Genomic DNA, 24,578 nt, shown 5'->3' with positions numbered 1-24,578 from the left:
GAAAGAGGAGGCTGCTTGAGTTGGCTGTCGTCCAGCTCTTTCTTCGGGATTGCCTTCTCCTTTGGACACAGCTCATACACATGAGAACAGAATTATTGCCTTATAAAAGCCAGTGACCCCACTGATTAGTCCCTAATTTCACATTAAAGTAATTAATAAAATTATCTTTAGAAAACCTAATTACCAACTTTCTTTTGGTCCTGGCATCTTAAGGAAGAGTCTTTTCACTGAGGCAAAGATGAAAGAAAAGAAATGTCATCCAGTGCAGCACAGTGTATTTTACCAGGAGCTTTTCTGTAACTGGAAGAATTGTTTTGGCATAAACACTGAAGAGGGAATAAGGGGTTGACTTGGGCTTGATTCCCTGCTGCCCAATGCTTTTCCCCGGCACTGTGTCTTGGATTTGCACCATTTTGATCCTCAGGAGCACTGGAAAATCACTTAGCACATAGTGAGTGCTACTGCAAAGAAAATACAATAGATAAACACAGTACTACAAAAAGTGTGTGCGTGTGAGTGTTTTACCTGCACTAGTTGACACTGATATTCGTATATATTTGCAATTGCATGCATGTGTGTATATGCATGTATAGTTCAAATGATGGGTTATATTTGCATTTCTGTGTGTGGATGGATGACACAGGAGGAGAGTGTGGTTGTGCAGTAGCCTGTTCCTCCCTGTATTCCCGTGTGCTTTGTCACTCTGTGACCTCATTTGTGTTGTGTCAAGTCTCCTTTCCTTTCCCAGCTCAGTGATCTTTCCCCGCATCCCCTCTCGGGCCACATTCACGATTGCATAAGTTACTCCTCCATTACTGTTTTGTTCTTGTTTGGAAGGAGTGCCAGGTATTCCCACTGTCTTCTCCTGACCTGCTCCAGGCCTGTGGAAGTGGACTGTCCTTCTCCTCCCTCTATCCGAGGAAAGCTGGACTCTTTCCTTTGGGCCCTCTTCAAGCCCCCTGGTGTTGCGGCTACTTGGAGATAGGAAGCAGAGTTTCAGATATCCTCAACAGCTACTGGTTGGCCCCAGAGATGAAGGGGACAGTCCTGCTGAGCTGTCTGTGGACACTGGCTTGTGGGATCAGGAAGTGGTCTTCCCTCCCCCTTTCCCTAACCTTCACTATAGGCTCAAAGTCAAGGGAGAAAGTCCCTCACATGCCTACTTTGCATGCCCATATTATACTTGTGTGCCAGAACAAGATCTCTTGCCCTCACTTGGCCTCTCATTCCATTTGATCAGCTACTGAGGTCACAGTTTTGAATCTGACATCATCGTGTTGCCATAGAAATGCCTGTGATATCATTAATTCAGCTAGAGACAAGTAGGACCTGTGAATGGATTTCATTTTTAAATATGTATAGGAGATTTCCCAGTATGAAAGCAACTTTTTAAGTTACTCTGTATAGAGTTTCCTGTTAACTTAGGTTGTTAAGCAGAAAGCTGACCTTCACTAAAGCTTCTGTACACGTTTTTTCTCTCCGCTTACATTTAAACAGGAAGTTGTAGATACAAACTTGCTAAATAGATACTACAGGGTGCTGACCAGCATTGTAGAAATAGCTAAGCAGTGTATTAGTTGCAATATTTAAACAGTTTTAACTACTTGGTGATATCAAGCACTACGTAGTTATAACTGCATGGCCCCTGAAGCAACACCTATAGCTACATGACCCTGGAACAGTGGGGGCCAACTTTTTTGGTAGGCGTGCCACAGATTAGTCCTGCACCTTCTCCGAGCGGCACTCGGATCCCCTTTCCATGTCCAATCTGCTGCTCTGCTTTCTGTGGATTATCTTCCTGATCTCCTGATCTGCTTTCTGTTTCCTTCCCTGTGCCCCCTGCCTCATCTTCTTTGCTGTGGTCCGTTCCCTCCCCTATCTGCTGGTGTGCTGCCTGTCACCTCTCTGATCTGCCCTGTGCCATACACAGGGTGCATTTACATATGCGCTTTACTGCAGAGTTGGCTAATTATCTCTGCAGTAAAGCATCACCATTTACACATGCAGCTGTATAAAGGCACAGTAAATTAATTACCTCTGCCATAAGATAGTACTATCAAAGACAGTACTATCTTATGGCAGATTAAGTAACTACGCTGAAACGAACATATAGATGGTGACAGGGACTGGCTGGACCATGAGGCTAAAGTGTGGGAGCTGCCTACCGGCTAGCCACACAGCTCCGCAGGTTCTGCACCCTCGTGCCCCGGCCAGCCCCTCCACTGCATGATGCTGCCACCTGGAGCCTAAGGCAGACCCCCGGGATCCCCTGCCAGCCGGGGCTGCTCCTCCCCAGGTCCAATTGCTGCTGTCCCCAGCACACGTGCAGACGTCATGTCACATTAATTCCACATGTAGATGCACCCACAGGCTGCCCATACTGTGGCACTCATGTCTCAGGCTGGCCGCCCCTTCCCTAGAACCTCCTGACATGTAAATAAGGTCTGTGATTAGGAGGGGAAGAGGTTTCTTGAGACAGTTGGAGATGCTCTTTATGAAATGGTTAAGTTACAACTCCCCGTTACGAGAACTGGGGTGGGTTTTATTTCTGCACTGCTTGGATTTTCTCAGTGAAGTGGCCGTGTGTCAAATTTGATTTGAAAAAATACAAGTAAATATTACTTGGGCACGGGTGGAGGTTTATATTGGTTTAACAGGGACTAGTCCCACTTTTGGAGTTTCTGAACCAGATCATCATCTGATGAGATTTGGAGTAGGTTCATTGGCTTCAACATGGGCAGAGGACCTGGTCCACTATTTCTCTTGCAAACATTGCCACTGAGTCAAGGGCTGAAGTTTGTAAAGATATTCATCTCTCTTTCTGGATCTTTAATGGGAAAAGCAAGGAGGTTTCAGGGAGGGGAAAGTTCTTTCCTTAATTATTTGCAAAATCAAAAGGGACAATCAATTGGGTTTCTCCCTATTAAGTCAGGGTGAATCTCCTTCCCTTATTTCATTAAACATTTAAAGCACTCTTATTTCTAAGCAGAGTAAATTGGTAATTAAGTGCTATAATCAACTTGTGTAAACATAATGTTGAAGGAGAGAAGCAAATTAATCATTTTGTTGGCTTGCTCTTACTCTATTAATGCACCTTTTACTACTTGTACTAAGGAGCCTCCTGCAGCATCAGGATAGTTTTTATTCTCCACTCCTTTGATCAAACATTTTGGATAAGCACAGGTGCCCATTTAGCCTTGCCAGCTTAGTTTTTATCTTCTGTGTTTTGACCGCCAGCAGTGTTACCATGTAGTCTTATGGATTGTTCACATTTTGGCTCTTTTTCCCATTAGAGATCAGTGAAGAGCGATCACTTTATTTCACATACATAGCAAGGATTTCAGGTGATAACCAGTTATCGTCACTGTTCTGTTAACCAGGACCAGATTCAGTGGCTCAAGGGTTTATACCCTCTTATGACTTCCAGTGAAGTTAGTATGGCATGTGTGAAACCAAAAGAGAGAAAGAGGAGAGGAAATAAATAAAAATGGAATGATTTAGGTGCCTTGCAGACTGCTTTTCCTATTACTAGCATAGACGAGCACTGTTGTCAATCTCCCCAGCAAAGATGGAGACTGACAAGAATCACAGCTACTTCTTTGTGCCTAAAGATGAACCCTCTTGATTAAAATGAGGGAAAGATTTGGAGTAGAATAAGTGGAATTGCCATAGCTTTCCAGTCCCGTCAATACAGCAATGATTTCCAGTTAGTCTGGGACGTTCCATGAATACTAACTTCACTTTTAAAACAAGTGAGGTAGGCTTACAGATCCAATATCTATTTATTTCCGATATTGAATGGGCAATATTTACATATGGCTGAATCTAATCCCCAGATAGCAGTTTAATCTAAGGAAACTCCCCTACACCTCTCCCCATCACATTTTAAAGATGGGGCTATAGATGATGGCATGGTATATTCACAAAAGCACTAAAAAAGTAGCTCCTTGCACATCTGCTGTTTACTGATACATGATACTTGTTGACATCTGTTGCCCTTCTCATTTAATGAGAGCTTGCTTCACTTACTTCAACATTTCCACATTGCCCTGCTCCTGAAATACACTGATATAACGATCCTTCCAGAGTCCCAGTGACCATTGTCTAATGCGGAGAGGCACCTATCATTTTGTAGACTTCATCTCATCCTCCTGGCCTCCGTGTTACTGCTGGGAATTGAAAGAAAGCTGTCAAAGAACGTTGCCCCCACTGAATTTTCTCAGCAGATTACAGTATCTGATGTGATATCCTGCTGGGTGTTTGATATATTGTCAGATCAGTACCTGCTGTACTGTAGTGTTTTGTTCATTGAAACATTACTTGTTTTGTAGTTGTGTTATATCACTAGAAAGTATTGCAAGTAAAAACACGTGTGCAAGCCAATATCAAAGTAGGTCAGGGGTGTCAAAATCACCTTGTTCCTCGGGTCAGATGTGGACATGGCAGTGACAGCAGGGCTGGTAGTGGCAGCAATTGGGTGATCAGTAGTGGGGATTTATGCAGCCTTTACTTGCCCCCCACCACATGGCCTCTGGGGGCTCTGTGGCCCAGATTTCAATGGCAAACCCTGCCTCCACTCATCATCCCCAAATTCCTGATCTCTACAAGCCCCATCGACCAGATGACACAGCTGTGCGAGCTAGATCCTTCCCTTAAGCTGTAAATTGAACACCCCAGCTGTAGCTCATATCACTTTAAAGAGACACAGGATCTGGTCCATAATAATAGTGCCCGACTCTCAGCTGATATAAATCCACATAGCTTTCATGTCTTCAGTGAAGCATTGCCAATTTACACCAGGGCTGTGATCCACTCAACAGCTGAAGATCTCTCCCACAGTTCTCTTGTGGATGACACATCTAGAAATGATGAGGATTAGTATAGCTCAGGGGTGGGCAATTATTTTGGGCGGAGGGCCACTTTCTGAGTTTTGGCAAGCCATCGAGGGCCGCATGACAGGCAGCCAGGGGCAGATAAATATCAATTTTCTAAACATTTAGGGGTCCCGCGGGCCAGATGGGATGGCCTGGTGGGCCACATCTGGCCCGCGGGCCGCATTTTGCCTACCCCTGGTATAGCTCCTGCCATTGGCTTTCAGTAATATCCATTCAGAAATGAGCTGTGGACATGATAGGTAACAAGATACAAAAGTATCCTATTTTCTTTATTACTCTGGCTATCCAGAAACCTAGGACACTACATTTTAAATATAATCCAGAAGAGAGTTTTTTTCTCCATAGCAATTTAATAGATAAAGAAGGCCAGATCCTCAGCTGGCAAAAATCAATGTAACTCCATTGAGTGCAGTGAAACTATGCTGATTTTTTTTAGCTAAATGTTTGGCCCAGAATTCCCTACAGTCACAGGAGCATTTAAAAATGTGGCCATACTATTGTCTTTAAAGTAGATGATTTATGACATACTCCACTAATAAAATTAAATGAAACATTACGTTCTGTTTAGATGTCAGTGAAAGGGTATGTATTACTGTTTGTTGGGAAATCAGCCTGACTTATCTGTTTATTAATTTTGTCTGAGAGCAGTGATAAAGATTTTATTACTTATTGCCTACATTTATGAGGATGGATTGAAAAGGCAGTAAAGCCCCTTAGCAATTCTAAAATGACCCTAGAAATCCATTCACTTTGTGTATTTTCATGTAATAATGTGGCCAAACAGAGAGGGCCAGATCTTCCGCAGAGGTAAATCGGTGTAGCTCCTTTGACTTCATTAGAGCAATGCCAAATTGCACTGCTTGAAAGATCCTAGTGACCTTCTTCAATCAAGCTCTGCATCGTTCATACATTGTTGTAGACCCATTGAAGGAGTAGTTCCTCTTGTCCCAGTAGCTTTGACATCTACTTTAGTGATCCCGGCAGTCTGTAGTAAGAGACAGTGATCTCACACCTTTTAACTTGAAGTAACCTCATCTCAGCTGACACATTGGCATAGCACAGAGCTTGTGTTGGAACAACCTGAGGCCAGTGAGACTCCCACAAAGACAGCAGAATCCCTTTTATCTGTCAGCAAGTCTAAGAGGTGGGAAGCAGGAGGAAATATACTGGGTAGCAAATCCTTGGCTCCGTTGCTGGATCTCTTCATAACAACCCAAGGCACAGATGACCACTGTAATATTCAGATATGTAACATGCAGCTAGGTTGTAATCACCTAGACTAAATGATCTATTTTGTAGTAGGAAAAGTATATCAAACAGGCAATATGAGCAGTTGCAAATGAAAGAGAATTTGCCACTGCTCCATAGTGGCTTGTAGGCAGTTTGGTTCACTCTGTACTAGAAAGAGAGGTGTTGGTTTTAAATGAAGTGTGTAAATCAGTCAAGAAAATCATCTTCTGGAATATATTGGGTTTCCAAAACAGATTATGATTCAAGGGCAGCTCTTACAATAAACTGTGTAATAATACAACCACTTTGTGTCTATTTTTACAACCCATGGCATGGTTTTCTGTTCATGTATTTGTGAAGAAACCATAAATATGTCTTCATAACCAAGAGAGATCTTATTAAAAATGTTATCCATTTCCTCTCTATTTTAGGGTCAAATTCTCTCCACAGATACATAGGTCTAACTCTCACAGAAGTCATTTGGACCGTAGACATCCACTCTTTGTTTAGGGCACTGGGAAGGGGAGAAGCATGTGATGGTAACATTTTTTGAGAAAAAATATTTCAGAGATGGTATGATAGATTTTTTTTATGGCTGTTACTAGCCAGTGATGGCCTTTCCAGTGTGTATCTTGTATAAATGATGTGGAGGATGTCAGACTAGGCGAATGTCTCCCTGCCCTCATCTCTTCCACAGCTGAGCAGAACAACCTTCAAGCTGTGCACTAGAGAATTGGAAACTCAATCCAGCCACATTGTGAGATTAATTTTCCATCTGGGATTTGAACTCTTGCTATGTCAGTGCAGGGGATCAGACTGTTCTGTAAGGAAGCACAGGCATCTAGAGTCACAGCGCTAGCTGTCTGAAATGCCTGGGGTTTTTTAAAATGAATTTTTCAAAGGACATTATGATTACTTCGTCTGGGGATTTGACACCAGCGGTTTGAATCACCAGGGCATGCTTTTACCACCCTGGGTCTTATTAAATTTGCTGCTGTGCACGTACAGCTTTTCTTGCAGAAGTGGCAAGAGCATTTTGCTTCCTTAAAATGAATGTAGTTTTGCCAGACAATCTGGATCTAACAAGACTCCATTCAGGGTAAAATCTGGACAGTTCAGTTTCCCTTATGTGGCTAATGATGGGAGGGAGCTCTGTTTTTTCCTTCTTATTCTCTTCTTAATCGTGGTTCCAAATGACTAGAGTCCAAAATCTTCAACCCTTACTATCTTTTAAAAGCCAGTTGACTGTTATTATATTGGTTCTCTTCAGCCTCAGAATTGAATGTATTCTCTCCCATCTATTTCTCTAGTTCCTGTCTTTCATGGACTCCTCAGTATCCAACTGTTAGACACAGCTAGGTAATAACCACAAAAACTTCCATGTCCTGCCCTGACCTGAGTTTTCAGGACTGTGCTACATTGGATACTCTGGGCATTACAATGCACAGTTTGATTTCAGAAGCAGGGCACTGGCGCGCAGAGTGGGTCTGCATGATTTAGGTTGGTAGTTCTAATTAATTTGTTCAAGCAGCTCTGTGATAATTAGCTCTGCAGTAATCGGCACCCTTATGGGACGTCTCAGTAAAAATGTCAACAACTAACCAAGGATATCCAGGGGTGGAGGCTTCGCTACCACCTTCTTCCCAGGGGTACCCCTCCAGGATTGAGAATTGAGAAGAGAACTGGGCGCGCGTGGGCAGAGAAGCTTGTTCTGATCTGCTTGGTGGACAGGGAGAAAATGTGAAGTGGCTTGACAACTTTTACCAGCATTTCAATTGAAAATAATAACGGTAATCTTAAAATAAAGGTACAGAAGGCTGTAATGCCGGCATGGGCTACATTTCTTGCTTACATGATAGCCTTCAATATATAAATACCTCTTAGCCTATCTGGGGCCTCTCCTTGCCCCTAGATGTTGAACACCTTCTATGATGTTCCAAGCTTCAGTTATCCTGAATGATGTGGAAATCCCTAGACAGGCTTTGGGTGATGAAAGCTCAGAGAAGACAGTTTAATAAGGAGACCCACAACATCCTCCTGTCAACGGTTGCATGGGGTCCCCTTTTCACTACCACCAGGCTGAATCCTCACCTTCCTGGCAATACAGTTCCTTTGGAGATGTGCAGCTAGGGGCTGTTCTCGGCCAACCCCAAGCACAGCCACTTGGTAAAACCAACAGTCCCAAATGATGCACTTTTTTGTGGGGAATCTCTCTGGACTGTAACGTAGGGAAGGAGGAGAGCAGTGTCTATCACTCTTACCTTGCCCTCACCCAACCCAGTGATTCTGCATCCGCTCTCCAGAATGCATTCATGGTAGAGGAGGGAATAGGTAGGACAGCAGTGGCTAATCACTGCCCTTCACCGTGAGAAGGTCCCTGCTGTGTTGTGCGTGGGCAGCGAGCACAATAAGTCACTGCTGGACTCTGCTAACCCATGTCAGAGTCATTTACTCTTATTTTACTTGCTAATGCTTGGGGTTTTTTGCCAAACTTGTCTGCCAGCTTGCTTCCTCTGTACTGGTATGTCATAGCTTATCTCTATTAAATTTTTAAAGATTAGATGGTGAATCCTGTATCTCTGGACTGGGGGAAGCTATGCTCCAACATCTTATAGCTGATGAATTAGACGTGTGTTAGCCTGGAGTTTGGGAGCTGGCACTTAGCTTAGGTGAAAGAGATGAATAATTGCCTTAAAGATGCGAACTTGTTTGAAGCTCTGGTAATAAATGAAGTCTTTGGGGGATGAGCTGTTCTCACTTGCTTTGAGTATTTGTTATAAAAGCTTTGTGTATAGAAGCACATTATTCATTATTTGCTGGTACGGTTACAAGGCCGTCTGTTTAATTTTGCAATAGTCCCACCTAAGGGATGGTTCTCGTACTGCACTAAAACAAGAGGAAGAAAAAGTGCACTTTGCTCTTATATAGTTCCTGCTCCATTTTATTGTCTGTGTATACTTGGAAATATTTGAGCAGCCAACACTTTTGCTGTAAGAAGCCAACCATCCAGGATTTGGGGCTTTTTGGACATGCATATCCCATTCATCTCTGAAGAGAAAGAGAGAGCAGATATCCAAAGAGCGCAAAAGAAACACGAGAAGGAAGAAGATGGCAATGAGAGAATTTCCCTTTGCTCGTTTTGCATATCATTCTCCTCTGAACACCAATGCCTGCCAAGTGTCTTCTGGTTGTTTTTCTCTAATATACTTCTTCTTAGTAGTTGTTTTCTGTTGTTCAGGCTGTCTCCCTGCTTTCTTCTGCCTCATTTTCCTTTCTCTGTTATTTTTTTCACCTCATTTGATCCTACTCCACCTCTTTTCCCTCTGTTTGTGTTCCCTCTCCTACTGTACTTTTCCGATTTTCCCCACCCTTCGTCCATCTCTGGGTGCTCAAACTAAATGCCCGAGTCGGGAAAAGGTTCAGATTGAGACCCTTCAGTGTAACCCTTCACACAAACAATCTAGGGCTAATCTGCAGGCCCCTCCACTTTGTCAGCCTTCATATCCTGAGCTCTTTTGATGTGACATTTTTATTGTGGAGCATTCGCCCTGCATTGATTGGGCACTGCCAGTGCTCTTGGCAGTCTTGTTACAGGGACGGGAAGAGATTTATGGTGGCATTGATCACAGTGTTAAAGTAAACGGATCGGTGTTAGCCAAATGAATTCAAGTTTGTAGATGCCAACATTTTATAAGCAAAATGAAGGGCGCAGACTAATGAAGCCAGCTGCCTTGGGTAGCTGTTAGAGCTCTGGAAGTAGCCAGTCTTTAAAAGCAAGGAGCCAGAAGAAAAAGTAATTTATATTAAAACAAACTCTGTCATGAGTCATTTGACTTCTCTTTCTCTTATACACATAGTTTATGTCTCAGGCCTTCTAAGGCCAGAAAACATCTGATACTCTTTAGGCTGAGTCGGCTCTAATTTGAGTGGGTTCCTGCTTACAGTTGCTGAATGCACCGCTCAGCCCTCCATTTAATTTGAGACTTGTGTTTAAAGGCTGTAACTATTATTTATTTGTTGTTTTTGCGAGGAGGGAAAGAATCCGTGCCCCGTGACTTGGGCACAGCCACGCCATCGAGGAGCTCCCCCTTCTGAGCAGAGAGCCCGATCTGGGAAAGGCCTTTTGCTTCTTGCCGTTCCAGCCACCCTTTCCTTCCTCCCCAGCCGCTTCACAGAGGGGTCACCTAAAATGCGCACACGCAGAAGCAACAGCAGAAGCCGGATATTGGGGGAATGGGGCAGCTCATTGCAAACTGGATTGTAACTTCACGGCTGGATCCCCGGAAGGGGCAGTGCAGATCCGTATCGCGGCAGGAGTGGGCTAGAGATGGAGCTGAGGCACAGTTGCACGGTTCCTCCCCTCTTTCCCAGTTGCTGTAAGGGAGGAGCGCATTACTTCAGCTCTTCCCGTGGAGCGGCATTTGACCAGCTACTCTGGTCAACAAGTGCGGGTGTGGAGCTCAGGCTCCTCCAGGTCCCTGCTTCTCACTTATCCTTCCCTGCCTACTTACTCACAGAGCGGGGGGATTGGGCAAGCAGCCTCCCCGATTCCCTGCGCAGCTGGAGCCGTAACCTCCAGGGCTGTGTAAGCATGGTGGCCGGTCCCCTGGGCTGTAACAGTCCAGCATTATACGAGCAGAAAGTTTCAACCTTATTATATTTGCCTTTCTTTTCTTAGTCACCAGCTCCACCCACCCCTCCAAAAAAACCCACAAAAAACAGTGGTGTTTTCCCCAGGCATTTCGGTTGGTCTTTGGGCATAAGCACCCATAACAAATAAGTTGTGTGAAGAACCAAAAGGATTCAAATCCCGTTAGCTGCTGTAGTCAGAGGCATTAGGGACCCAAAAAAGCGATTGTGAAGCACTGCGTAAGGTCAGAAAGGCCTGATCCCAGCTGAAAAGCAGACAGAGAAAACGTTCCAGCTTCATTAGGGAGGGATAGCCCGTCCAGGCTCGCTGCCAAGAGCAACCTTCTCTTAATTGTGCAACATGACTCTTGTTCCCCCTGGTGGTTCATTACAAGGGCTGTATTTCACATGCACATTTTAGGCGGCTGCTTTTGAATCTTCCTGCCTACTTTCTTTTTTTCATTCCAGGCTTTTCCAGCTTTCTCAGGCTCACCTACATTTGTGGCATTTGCCATCATTTTGCTTGTGGCTTCAACAAGCGGAAAAGGATGTTACAGATTATACCTTCAAGTGACCGGGGACTAGAGTTGCATGAGAACAATACAGTAGGATTTGGGAGTGGAAGGAAAGATTTCTGCATGTGTTTTAACTGTGCACTTGTGTTAGAAGCCTTAGAGCTTCCTCTGCAGATGAATGTCTCCCTTCCTTATGATTAGGAAGGTGGACAAAGCTGTACCTCTGAAATGTTCAGAGTCCACAAGGCTATATGGATGCCCCCATGATCAGAGCTGAATTGGCTTTAAGGAACAACCAAAAAAGGCAACCCCTGAAGTCTTCAGGGAAGTGGGAGCTTTCCATAGACTAAGATATGTTATATTTGCCTGTGTGCATCCCATTAGCTAAGGCAGACCTTTGCCAATCGGAAAATGATCTATGCTGCATAACTAGATCAGAGGTGCTTGGGGAGCAGGAGCTCTCAGGTTCCCTCCTGGCTCTGCCGCTGGCTATATTTTGACTTCGAGCAAGTCATTCAGCGTTTCTTGTTCTTCACCCTACTGCTTCGTAAAATAGACCTAATAACATTTATGTCCTCCACAGGCCGGTTGTGCAGTTTAATTAAGGTAATAACATTCAGAGTGCTTCACAGTGAATGGTTTTAGTTATTGTGCTTGCCAGGTCATGTAAGGAGCAATTAGTTGAACTGACAAAGTAGTTCCACATATTTGGAAAATATCTTTCTCATTCTTTCTATGTAGGAAATGAACACATTTTAAAACTGTATCCCAGGGCTGTCCAACTTCAAAACAGCTGGAGGCCACATGCCCCAAAGGCAGCACTAGCAGGGGCCATACACTGTGGGCAATCACTAGCAGGGGCCACGGGCCCCTTAGGCTTCCTTCTTCTGTCTCCCCTTTGGCTCCTTGGAGGCTTCGCGTGCCACCACACTGCACAGGCATTGCAGTGCACATGGCCCCACCTCACTCCTGGGATGGGGGCAATGTAGCAGAAGCCAGGGGAGGGAGGAGGAGCCCTAAGACCCCAGCTGCTGCTGCAGCTGGAGCAATAGAGTCAGCAGTGGCTGGATGGGCAAACTTGTAAAGGCTTCAAGACTTATTACAATGAAATAAACCACAGTGTAACAGTGAAACCCTTGCAGAACATGCATTACTCTGGCTGCTCTAGGAAACGTTTGGGTGGGAACTTTAACTTTGAAACAAAATGAGCACATTTTACCCACCTGCAGGCTCCATTGACAATTTCCCAGGAGTCAGTGCAGGTCAGTGTTTTCAGACATGGGGACTTAAAGGTAGGCATCAAGTTCCATACATATTCTCATAACTAAAAGCTTGGAGTCCTGGTTTTCCAAAGTATTGAGCTGTCAAAACTCCATTTGAGGACTTTTGGAGGTGACCCCTGAAAATCACCTCTGCTTGACCACACAGGGATTAGTAGGGTGTTTATACACATGCTTCAGGGGTGGAGGGAAGCGGGGCACTTTTATTAGAGTGGCTTTAATTAAAGTGCCTGGAGCATCATATGTATTAGTGTCCCTGGGCCGCAAATGGTAGCAGGGGAGCTTTAACTAATGCTCATCGAGCAAGCTTTAGTTAAAGCACCCCTGCTGCCATTTTTCAGCACAGGGATGCTGATACACATGACACTGGAGTCTGCAAAAGCGCAGTAATTACCATGCTCCAGCAGACTTGATTAATCGAGCTTGCTCTGACGTGCTGTAATCACAGTGCATTGGAGCAGCTTCACTGCATGTGTATAGGTGCCCTAACATTGTTGTCTCTGCAGATATATGGAAAAACACTGAACCTTTGCATCCAAAAGTAGTTTCAGAGAGCCCGGCAACCAAATGAAAGAAAAGTAAAACATACAGAGGGGATAATAAGACTTCTGCATGCTTTCTTTTGCGTAGCTAAATTGTATTTGTTTTAAATGACTATAGCTAGAAGGGCCTGCATTACTTCTAACATGAAATGATTGACTGTGTTAAGATTCACATGGTGCTAAGGTCCCAGTTGATTTTTAGGTGTATTTTTTTTGCGTGTGTAGCCAGGATGGTTCTGCCACTGCCCATGTTTTTCGCTTACCAGTGAAAAGATACAGGAGGTAACTGTTTAGTTTCAAATACACTATCATTAATCTAACTAAGCTGTAATATAAATCAAATAAAACTTTCTCAAGACTGGGAAACAAGGACTAGAATAACAGAAAAATATCTTTGGAAAAATTCTAGATAAGGGGATTTTTACCCCAAAGAAAAGTGTTTTTAATTTCACACCCTGTCCCCCATTCCAGTCTTCTCACAGCCTCAGGAATACCTTTGAAGTAAAACAAGCTATTTTTCAGATTTGCTGGATTAAGCAATTTCCACAGTCCAAAAGTGCTGCTATTGGGAAAGCGAAACAAATCTGGGATTTTTGAGCTAGAATAGGATTTGTGTAATTAGTTAGTCTTGAAATGGCAAATAAGCACTAAGGAGAGGATTGTAAACTTTAAATATGTTAGCACTTTATTAAGCACTAAGTGTTAGCACAGCTTCAATGTGTCAGATTCATGGACTGCTGTAAACAGTATGGATGTTTAAAAAAAAAATCTCTGATTATATCGTAGCACATTAGATCATGATTCCAAGGTTCATTTTATTTTTTTTCCTTCAAAAATTAAATTAAGTAAAGATTAAGACCATGATCTGGATGGTTTATATGCACGCACTTCATTTTTAAATATGAATAGGCCTGGAAACGTCAAGGTAGTCGCTCCTGGGAGTAAGTGAATCACATATATAAGCCCTTGAAGAATTGGGACCTAAATTCCTTTGCTTATCCATAAACTAGGAACAACATGTACAGCTGCCCTGACTCTGCCACAGTCTAGAAGTCTCTAATAGAAGTGCAAACTTCATTCCTATTTAGGGCCACGTCTCCAAGCCCAGCTTCCTTTACACTTAACTTGGGAGGTGAGTTTAGAAAGAGGTGTAAGTTAACTCCTTAATTTTTTAGTTTGTTTCATAAAACTGCCAACCAAGACTTAGTAACGAGTAAAGGATGATGGCGGGTTTTGTGTTGAGAAGCCCCCATCCATCAGCAATTCAGCTGGAACCAACAAACTCATTTTGCAAAGGCTGTTGAATAAGCTTACAGGCATTACTGATTCAGTCCAGATTTCGATCGGTGACCTGCAGGTGCTATGATCCATTTCCAAGATCTTGAGCTACTTGATCTTCCCTTGGTCAGCTTTGCTCTTTCAAAGAACAGACCAGGTCCTGTCCTCGGTGGGGTAAGTTGGGGTAGCTCTACGAATCAGTTACTGCATAAAACAGGAAGCGAGTTTCTTCAGCTGAAGCTGGGCATACGTGATCAGGGTATCTTGGGAAAACGTCAGCTGTCCTGATAAGTAAAAAGTTGTGAGTTTGTGATGCAGTCCTTTGAATTGAGGTCAATGGATCTTGAACTCTGGGCCTTTTAATGCAGGCGCCAATCTAGAATAGTCCCTTTCCAGGACAGCCATTTGTTTGCATGCAGCTGTTTCCATATTCCCTGTCGGTGGGCAACAAGCATCCTTAGGGTAGCTCAAAGTGTAGATTTCCCACTGATACCTGCTAGTGAGCTACATTTCCCATTTTGTACCCGGGGAAACTGGAGGGGCTAGAAAGCTCGAGTGATTAGTCTAAAACAAACTAGCATTGGAACAGAGCCCAGGAATTGAGGTCTTCTGGTTCAGTCCCTAGGGCTCAAGAATTGCTCTGGGAAAAATTTTACCCTCCTCGTGGCTCACCAGGACTGGGTTAAAATTCCTCTCTCAAGGGAAGGAAAGCACAGACTCCCCCCACGGGGAATGCTCTAGCTGCCAGCGTGGAGATGAGAGCAACCAGGTGCAGCTAATTATGTGTTCTCAGCAAAACAGGAAGTTGTAGGGAACAGCAAAGGACCTTATAAAAAGGGGAGAGGAAAGTGGCAGGGGGTTTCAGTGGGGGAATGGCCCCTGTGGGAGAAACAAGAGTTTATTTGCCTCTGCCCAGAGATAACAGACTATTTTTTTAAAAGAACAAATCAATCCAGCCTAAACCAAAAGTCTCCAGTACTGTTCTCTCCTCTGCCGGGTCTGAACTTTGATAACCCCAGAGGTAGGATGGTGCTATATTAGATTTTGGGCATCGAGCCAGCCAAACCCTGCTACCACTGATGAATCACTTGCATGCTAACTGCACTTTTAATTCTGACTCGTCTGTTTTCAGACAGAACTGCCTATTGTTTTGGACACAGCCAGTTACAAAATCTGTTCTTTTCCTATTTGCCAAAATTAAAACAAATCCAATCTTAATCATCTTGTGAAGATGTCTCCGGTATCTTTTAAAATTCCTACTGGGAAGATGGTGCGGCATGCTTAGGGTTGCTAGTGTGAAAGGTTATGTATTGCTGCAATCAAAGCCTCTTTTGTGGCTTTGGGACAGGTGGTGATTAATTGTTGTAATTTCTGTTTCATACAGAAATGTCAAGTGTGATTGACTGCTAAAGTAATGGGGGCGGGAGTCTTTGACATTTGTGGGCAAGGGGGCCTATCTTCTTCCAGAAAAGTTTCAGAAAAATCACCTTGCCACATTGCAGAATAAAGTCTGATCAAGAGACAAAAAGACACTGTGAAGGGGCAGGAGATACCTACATATAAAGGGAGAGGGGTTATAATCCTGTATTTCCCCTTTGCTGAGCCTCGCCAAGCAATAGAAGCCCACATTTATAGTAACAAAGAGAGCAGACCTGAACAAGTTCGCATTTTGAAAGAGCACCAGCCCATAAGGAGTTCCTGTAAAATGTATTCTTATTTCAGAATGGCTGAATTCAATTCAACAATCCTTCGCACACGTGAGATGTGTTCTCTTACTAGTGCTGCACCTACACAGCCCTCCCTGCCATATTTCTGAATGTATCCAGAGCCTTCTCCTTGTTGGGGAAAAAATCTGCCAGCAGGATGGGGAACTTGTCTCATAAAATTTCAGAAATTTCGTAGAAGCCACATTTAGAGAGAAAAGACACGTTTGAAACCTGTAGCCTTTCAGGGCCCCAGAGTTACAGTGGTTAGCAAAGGGAGTGTGGGTAGGAGATGAGGTTGGGAAAAGAATAACAGTGACAATAAGAGTGTCTCCTAAGGAACATAGCAGCGCTTCTCAGTGAAAATGTCTAAGGAAGGGAGATGCCCTCCAAGGCCTACCTAACTCTTAGGATCCCTCCAGATATTCTGATAGGATCTGATGTGTGATCCACACAATAGTACTTTCTGCCATGGCACACAGGCATTGCAGGAGGTGTGATGATGGGATTCAGCATCAGATCCAATCATGCCTTATTGCTGATGCAGGAGGAGCTTGAGATCGCAATCTTGGGCTCCCCCTTCTCCAGCAAGTAGCAAACCTCCACTGCTAGGAGCCTGCAGGTGATGCGGCTCGCAGCTGTGGGAGCATCCCACGCACTGCCGCTGCTGGAAAGCCCATCAGCTGCAAGAGTCACAGTCGTGGCAGCGCTTTGGATACTGCTGTGGCTGGGAACCCTATCTGGTGTGGGACTCAAAGCCATGGCAGTGCATGATGCACCCCGGCAGCCACATATTCAATTAATGACATAAGACAAAGCCACAAAGTTATTACACATTTTTTGTGGAATAACTTTGTGGCTTACGCCTTGTTTTATCACGTCCTTAATTGATTGGACATGTGGCTGGGTCACAATTCAAGATGTGAATAACTGGTTAATCATGTCTCAAGTGTAACATGTAGATGGAACATTACTGTGTCAGAGCTGCACTGCCAGCACTAGCTTGAATGAAATACTTGGCTTCATCCTTCTTATGTGCTGTTTTTTTTTTCTCCCCATGCCAGCCTCCTGTTCATGGAGTGCTCTTTCTGTGTTATTCCACTTGCTACAATGGTGTACAATGATACTCTGTTAAATCCCTCCTGGAGGACTCCTTTTTTCCATTAAGTCTGTGAAAACCTAACTGAAGGCAAAAATCACAGTCCAGCTGGTGCAGACATAGGAGATGCCCACTTACACACCTCCTCTGCCTACACACATTATACAGGCATGGAAGCAGGCTCTGCAGAGCCACTGAGTTCTGTCCCTGAGCAGGTGAGTGACCGGATGGGGATTCGATTGCAGAGGAAAAGTTTTCTTACCGTCAGAAGAGCAAAGCTTTAAAACGGTCTTCCCAGCCAAGCAGTGGAGGCAAAGAACTGAAATCATGTTGAGATTGAACTTGATGAGGTTATAAAAGGGATGGGATAATAGGAGAGGAGGGAGATCTTGGCTTAAATGTCAGCATGTGATACATGAAAGCGTGTATTCACAATCCCCTTGTCAGGGTATAGAGCAGAGGCGGGCAATTATTTCGGGAGGAGGGCCCCTTACTGAGTTTTGGCAAGCCATCGAGGGCCGCATGACAGGCAGCTAAGGGCAAATAAATATTAATTTTCTAAAAATTTTAGGGACCCTGCAGGCTGGATAGAATGGCCTGGCAGGCTGCATTTTGCCCACCCCTGGTATAAAGGAAACTCTTGCAATCCCACGCTTCAGGGTTTCTGCTGGTAGGAACCAGGAAGATTTTTTTTTTCCTTTTATGAATGGAAGGAGGTGCAGGAGGTGGACTTGCCATCCTCTGAAGTACTGGGACATTGGTCAGAGGTAAAACTGGGGATTTTTCCTGGGATATGCTGATGCTTCTGCTAGAACTTAAACTGCCCAGAGGTTCCTGGCTAGAGGGTCTTGCTTTCCTGTTCAGGGTCATACTGTTTGCCAGTTTTAGGGTGAGGAAGGAACTGGCATGGACTGTGGGGTTTTTGCCTTCACCCGTGTAGCATAAGGCATGGTCCTTCTCTTAGGACCCTCTGAGTGAATACCAACCAATTTCTTCTCTGTCATTGCAGTGGCAGGGCATTGGCAAGTGCCCTCATTTCCCCATCGTTTGCATGTAGCATGTTACAGGGCCATTTCTGTTAGCTGCATGGGAGGGCTTGAAGTGCCATTTGGGGACTCTTCATGTAAATCATGAGTGCAGGGGACTGAGCTTTGATGACCTAGAAGGCCCAACACAGTGGACTCCGTCTTGGCTTCAACCCAACCTTTCCAATCACGCAGCCATGCTGGTACACTGTCAAACCTCCCATCCCAGGCAGAGACCAGCATGCTCTATTCCCTCCTTCAAGTGGCAGAGAAACCACGCAGGGGATTTTGGCTTTCTCGGTTCTGCCTCCCTCTTGAGCTGCTTCAGCCGTGCAACACGTTGCCTCTTACCACAGGTGGCTCTAAGTCCCAGCCTGGCCTTCAGTAACCTGTTTATTGAGGGAGCTGCTCGGTTATGTCGAGAAACAGAGCAAAATATCAGCAGGGAGGGGAGTTAAGGGCCCTGAGATTGACATGGGGCAGAGAAGACAAGTGTGCTGGTTTGCGGAGAACTGACTTAGTGGTTGAAATGGTGCATGGGAAAACAGCGAGGCATGCAACCACCAAGTATCTGTTTCATCTGCTTGCGGGGTGAGTCACTGAGCCAGCCGAGCACGTAACCATGTTCTTAGGTCAACAGGACTATTAAGATGCGTAAACTTAAGTTTTCTTAAATCATGGACGTAAGATTGAGGCACAAAACACATTTATGCCAATGGAAACCACATGTATAGTGATAGAAACAAGAAGCAGACAGACAGTGTAAGTTCTTCAAGTGTAACTTCCTCAGGTCTGAGGTATAACTGCCTGGGAAAAATCTGTAGTAAAAATACACCACTGTAGATATACCCAGTATTAGGTGTCATGTGTCCGTTTCCATCTCGGGGGGAGCTGTTTGCTCAAAGCCAAAAGGATCTGACATGCCCCCTCTTCGCTTAGTGATGAAGTACTGTAATATATATAGTCTGCTGCAAGCAGCTGCCAGTCCGGTGTGCAAAGCCAATGTGAATCGCACTGATGGACATGTGGTGTGTCCAGGCCCTTAGATTACACTTTTTCCAGGGAAGGGATGTGTGTTTTTCTGCATTTGAAAAAGACCTAGCAGATTTTGAATAGTAGCTCAGTAGTAAATAGTAAATGAGTAGTAAATAGTAGTAAATGAGAAACAGCCGTCCAAGCAGATAGTTTATGAAGGGAGAAGCACAGGCTGAATGAAACGGGATCAAGTATTTGTCACAATCCATTTGATGCTCATTTGTGAACAGAAGAAAGGGAGCCTTTCCTTGCTTCTCTTGTTCAGCAATTCTCTCAGGGTAAGATGCTGCGGGTTTGCAAGGTGTCAGCAAGACCACCACTGCTGTTTCCTTGGAGGAGATCCCTGTGCTCTGGGTAATCACCTGTCACCTTTGTCAACATGCATCTGAAGGTGCAGGTCTCTTTATTTAGTAGTGAAAGGCAGGGATTCTCACTTGGCACCAGCAGAGTACCTTTAGCAGCAGCTTCACTGTTTTGTCCATGCCTTCAAGCTTTGCTGGCCATTCTCAAGTCAAAAGGTTTTTAAAATATCTATTACTTGCCCGTCCCTGTTTTGAGAATGGGCTCCACGCGGGAGCTAGAATTCAGTTCTTACAGGACGGGGAGAATGCATCTACTCGCCCGTCTAGAAAAAAAAAATGTAACGATTAATACATCAGCAAGACAACTCAGTGAGCCGCTGAGTTGGCGGACTGATCTTCCTCGGCAAGTTTAAGGAGATCGTGCCTCTCAGTGTTCAGTTCCTGCCTTCCTGGTTTATCTTTCACCAGACGATTTCATCCAGGCTCCACACGCCGCTCCCCACCACCTGCCAAAAAGACATATGTTACTTGGGGAAGCTCTGCTACCTACATGTGATGGAGAATATCCTTTTTTTTCCATCTAGGTGAAACATCAGTAAGTTTGCGACTTGGTGCTTTGTCTGTACTTTCATGAAGTTCTGCCTTCTCAAAGTTAAATCTTGCTTTTCAGGGGTGTAAATTGTAGCTGTGTTGGTCTAAGGACATCGGCAGACAAGGTTCTTTGGGTGAATCTGATATCTTTTATTAGACCAACTTAAATAGTTGGAAAACAATTTTTAAGCAAGCTTTCGGGTTCAGAACAAGAGCACACACCAACTGCTGAAACTTCCTTAGCCTGACGAAGGGTTTTTGAACCCAAAAGCTTGCTTAAAAATTGTTTGCCAACTATTTAAATTGTCTAATAAAAGATATTAGATTCACCCAAAGAACCTTGTCTGCCAATCTTGCTTTTCCACACTTATTTACAATAGTGGAAATCTTTATTAAAAGCCTGTGTGGTTTTTTTTATGACCAGCTATCTAAAGTAATACCCCAAATACTACCCAATCTGGACTGTAATACCCCAAATACCACCCAATCTGCATGTGAGATTTGTTTCTGGATGTCCTTGCTTGCTTTCTGGCATTTCTCTGGCAAATGCTAATATGAAATAAACACAATCATAACCTCAAGTGGGAATTTCACGTGTTAACCTCTAGGCAGATATTGAGATATAGTGTAGAACAGGGCTGTCCAGTTTCTAGGCAACCAATACCCCACAGGCTATACTAGCAGGGCTGCACCAGTGTGGGACCGGGGCCTCCACGGCCACCCCCTACACTCCCCAGTGACTCCCTCCCTGCTGCATCCCACGCTCCCCAGCCACCGGCTCGCCCGCTGCATTGCACCTCTCGGGCACCCCAGGCCACGGGCTCCCTGAGCACTGTGTGCTTCTCCAGGCTGCACAAGGAAAGGGAAGCTGGAGGAAGAGTTAGCTTAATGACCTGGCTTCTTCCGCAGCTAAATCAATGCAGGGAGCAGTGGCTGGGGGGAAGCATGGGGCACACAGTGTAACGCCTTGCAAACCACCGGTTGGACAGCCCTGATGCAAAATATACAGAAAGAGAAGGGGGTTAAGGTCCAGTTTGCTGAACCAGGATTGGAGAGATGTGTATGAATACTTAGAGAACAATGACACGTTGAGCATATAACCATATTTTTCGGATGCAATAACAGCAAAGCAAAATGAAATTGGGACTTGTTTTTGTGACGGAATCCCAGCTGGATGCCCAAGGAACCCTGCCCAGAAGACATTGTACTTGGACTGGATGAAGAGATGTGTATAGATTAGTTAGATCCAAAAAGTTTTATGCGAGCGCAAACAAACATATGGAAGGAATCGATAAAACCCCATCCAGCCGCCCATGTTTAAATGATGCTCTAGCCATAGCTCGTAAAGCAAATACAGATGCAGGAGGGGAAAAACAGCAATAACAAATAATTTCCAGATGGTAAATAAAAGTTTGATCTAAAGGTGAGGAAAGCTCCATGTTGAGTATGGATGTGGACAGAAATCAACTGAATAAATCTGAGTCCTGCACCTTCAGGCAAATGGCTCTGTTCAGCAAAATTTTGGACTGAATCCATAGTTAAGTGCCAGAATGCGGGAGGGGGTTCTGATTTCTTAATTTTTATACCCTCTCATCACATGAAGACTCCTGCTGCTCTCACCTCCTCCTCTTCTCCTTCTCCTCCTCCTCCTCTGCCTGTGTATCAGTAAAGAACCTAGCGGTCTCAATCCTTCACACCTTCCTCAAAGAGCTTACAAGTAGACAAGGGAGGTGCAGAGTTTGAGAGAAGCAGAGTGGTAGTATGACTTGTCCACGCTGACACAATATCCTAGAAGTTGACTCCAGCTTTCCAGAGTCCCTAGCCAGCAACCTTTGCATTATAGCATGCTGCCAAACAGTGTAAGACTTGCCTAGGATGTATTAGCATATATTCCCCTGCAGTTTTAATGAGATGGTGTGATTCTTCTTGACTCTGCCTCCTAAATTGTCCTGCTAGTGCTGCTGCGTGCTGTTAAACAATTGCTTCATTCCACCCCAGAAGCAGCTGCATTTCAAGGATGGCTGAAACAGTTACTTCACTATGGAGTTTTGCTTGTAGCTTGTGAAGATATACCCATACCAGCTTTAAACGGGGTACCAATAGCAGTATAGAGACTGGCAGCAAGGGCATCCAGGTAGGCTGCTTGGGACCCCATGCTAGTTTGGTTGACTGCTGTGTTGTACAGCCAGCCTACTCAGCACCTAACCTAACTAGTTTAAAGCTAGCTCAGATATGTCTATGAGTCTAGACATTTCCTACGTCTATGTGTATGTGGAGTTGCATCTTCCCAGGCTGATGGAGGGATGACTGAACCCCAGCCTCTCTCCCCATTGAAGAGGGAAGGACTGCTGAGGCACAGCCCAAAAGCTGTTGAACTATCGTACCCCGTGCCAGCAATCTGTCAAACTAAAACAGGAGCTAAACTGTTGGGCCTTTTCCACAGCCCATGTAAACTTGAAACCACTGCTTAGCAGTTTACCTGGCATCTGACCTGCTTTGGACACTGTGAGGTGCCAGTTATGGAGGCCCCGTGAAGCAAACTGCTTAATTGTTAGTCACAGGCAACTCGGGCAGTTGCAGATTCAAATCAATAGCAAAACAACCTAAAATAGTAAGAGTCTGGCCAGTCCTTAGACCCAAACATACTTTCCAGCTGATAGATGATGTGACGATGATAAATGACTCTCATTCCCATTCTAAATTTGGTCTCCTGAATAAGTAATTAATATCACAGCCAGCACAACAGTCACCCGCCGTAGCAGCTGCACTGCCACTGCTGCTCCTCTTATGGCTTTGTCCATCTATTGGACCAGTTTGGCTAAAGGGCAAGTTCCCTGTGAGACTGCTTGGGTGGGTAAAACACATCTGATACTGGACCTAGTCATTGAACCAGGGTAAACCTATGGGCTAGTCCAGCAGCAATGTCTGCTTTTCCCCCAGCTCTCACCCAGTGCCTTTTGTAGGTCTGCTCTCGCCAGCAGACAGAATGGCAATAGGACTCAGCCGCCACTGCCATTACTTTCCACCATACTAGAGAGGAAGCCCCTGCCACGGCCACTTCTCCCTGCCACAGCACAGACATTCCCCGGACTGCTGCCAAAACCCGACATCTGTGGCTCCATATGCTGAATCTGGCACGCGGGCCAGAGGTTGATGACCCCTGCTGTAAAGTGTCGAAGCACCATTGAGGACTGAATTCCACTGTAGCAGGAAGGTAGAAACATGTATAAGACACGGTCCTTGCCCTGCAGTTGGCAGTCTCAGACAGACAAGGCAAAGAAGAAATGGGGGGAAAGGAAGGATTTTCTGCCCTGATGGCCTATTATGTGTGGGGCAGTGTAGGGTTCATTACATACTCAAGGTCACCCAGGGAGTCGATGGCAAATTCTGCGCATGCCAGTTCAGTGCTCTTCACCATGGAGCACTCCTTAAGGAGTGGTCGCTCCTTAAGGAGACGATCCTCCAAGCCCAAAAGAAGGTAGTCCCGACGAGGATCAAAGGGGGCAGGAGAGCATACAAGCCGCCATGGCTCACCAAAAACACCCGGGAATGTCTCCTTGCTAAAAAGGAGGCTTACTCCCAATGGAAAGGAGGGGTCATCACCAAGGAGGACTATTCGGCAGTTGCTCGGGGGTGTAGGGGGGTAGTTAGGAAGGCCAAGGCAGAGATGGAGCTGGGACTAGCTTCCTGGATTAAGGACAACAAGAAGTCCTTTTTTAAATACATAGGGAGTAAAAAGAAGGCCCCGGGTAATGTGGGGCCCTTGCAGGACGCGACGGAGAATCTGGTTGTCACGCCAGACGACAAAGCCAACATATTTAATGATTTCTTTGCCTCTGTCTTCTTCAGTAAGGACCAGAACTGCCACCTCCCTGCTAGGCCCCCATCGGGCCCCGAGGGAGGCACACCTGAGCCCAGGGTAAGTGAGGATCTAGTTAGGGAGCTGCTGGAGGGGCTGGACGTTTAAGTCAGCCGGTCCAGATGATCTCCACCCTAGAGTTCTAAAGGAACTGGCCAGGGTCATTGCGAGTCCCCTGGCGCAGCTTTATGAGCACTCATGGTGCTCTGGAGAGGTGCCGGAGGACTGGAAGAGGGCCAACGTGGTTCCCATCTTCAAAAAGGGAAGGAAGGAGGACCCAGGAAACTATAGGCCAGTCAGTCTTACCTCGATCCTGGGCAAGCTGTTCAAGAAAATTATTCTGGCACACATCCAGGAGGGGCCAGCAGGGAAATGCATGCTCGGGGCAACCAGCACGGGTTCATCAGCGGCAGGTCATGTCAGACCAACCTGGTGGCCTTCTACGATCAGGTCACTAAATCATTGGATGCAGGGGTAGCAGTGGATATAGTCTTCCTGGACTTCCGGAAGGCTTTCGACACTGTCTCTCACCCCGTTCTCATTAGGAAACTGGGGGACTGTGGCGTAGACACCCACACAGTCCAATGGGTCGCCA

At 45.1% G+C, this 24,578-nt stretch overlaps 1 protein-coding gene across 13 annotated transcripts in view; it reads left to right on the top strand.

The window, feature by feature from the left end:
* FGGY (FGGY carbohydrate kinase domain containing) overlaps window positions 1–24,578 on the top strand; it is a 260,805-nt gene that overhangs the window by 222,049 nt on the left and 14,178 nt on the right. The gene's annotated exons all lie outside the window — the stretch shown is intronic.

The sequence above is a fragment of the Alligator sinensis genome, unplaced genomic scaffold, assembly GCF_000455745.1.
Source record: "Alligator sinensis unplaced genomic scaffold, ASM45574v1 scaffold1559_1, whole genome shotgun sequence".
Classification (NCBI taxonomy): Eukaryota; Metazoa; Chordata; order Crocodylia; family Alligatoridae; genus Alligator; species Alligator sinensis.
This window is presented reverse-complemented; position numbering and strand designations above follow the sequence as displayed.